Raw genomic sequence first — 1,155 nt, 5'->3', positions numbered from 1 at the left:
GGCGCCGCCGGCCCTCGGGGCGCTCCTCCCCCCCCCCCCCCCGCTATTAGGCGCTGACCACCCTCAGCTGCGGGGCATGAGGCTGATGAGGGAAACCTGTGAGGAGGAGGAGCAGGAGGAAAGAGCTGGGCTGAGGAGAAAAAGAAGGTCCTGGGGCTCCTCTGCTTGGGTTCGCCTCAAAGGGGTCCACGGGAGCCCCTAAAGTACCAAGTGTTGTGGTGGAACGAGCCCCCAGTGCTTGGGTTGGAGGCTGTGGCTGGAGTCTTGTGTGTGGTAGGAACCCCTCGTGCTGTGCCATGGAGAGCTGACGTGGAGCGTGGTGTCGAAGGTGGAGGAGAAGATCGCACCTGGGCCAGCCCTGACGTGAGGTAAGTGACACCGGCTCTCCCGCCGGGGGGACTCTTCCCTCCCTTTCCTCTCTCTGCTCCGTGTCCCTCCAAAGCCAACGCTCTCTGGTGTCTGCCTGTCTGGGAGCTGCAGTGCAGCACCCAAGGAGAGGGAGTTCCAGCTTCAGGTTTGGGTTTTTGTTCTGGGGACTGGCCCTCGCTGGGCTCTGGAGCTGAGGCACCTCTCCCCAGGGGCTGGGATCTCCCCTGAGGTGTCACCAGTGACTGGGGTGTCCAAGGGGGACACAGCTCTGCCCAGGAGCCTGCTCTGTAGAGATGCCCAATTTGGTGCTCTGTGAGGTCCCCCGACACTTTCAAATCCCTGAGTTTTGGATACTTCCCCCCCCCGCCCCCGCTTTCCATAGGAACAGAAAGCCTGTTTTCTGGTTTGCTCTTCCCCAGTGTCCTTTTCCCAGAATCAAGATGCACCTGTGTAAGGAAGTAGCACAACCCATGGGTTTCCCTTCGCCTCTTCCTTCTTGTTTCTTTAGGCCAATTAGACTGTTATTTTAGCTAGTTTATGCCTGTTGTTGAATTCCCTTTCCTTTACTGATACGTGCAAAGGCTGTGAAAGGCCCTTTGCTTTCCCAATACAAAGTGTGCCAGTGTGGCAGAACGAACCCCTTCATTTTTGCCTGCAGTTTTTTAGCTGAATTTACCTGGGTTAGAGGATGTTTGTGGTGCCCGTGGGCAGGTACTGACGGTGCTCGAGGCACGGGGGCAGCTGCTGGGAGAGGCTGGACTGGGAGCAGCCTGTCAGTGCTGCCGT

This window comes from Calidris pugnax, unplaced genomic scaffold, assembly GCF_001431845.1.
Source record: "Calidris pugnax isolate Ruff unplaced genomic scaffold, ASM143184v1 scaffold138, whole genome shotgun sequence".
Lineage (NCBI taxonomy): Eukaryota > Metazoa > Chordata > Aves > Charadriiformes > Scolopacidae > Calidris > Calidris pugnax.
The sequence above is the reverse complement of the archived record's forward strand: the minus strand, read 5'-3'. Positions refer to the sequence as shown.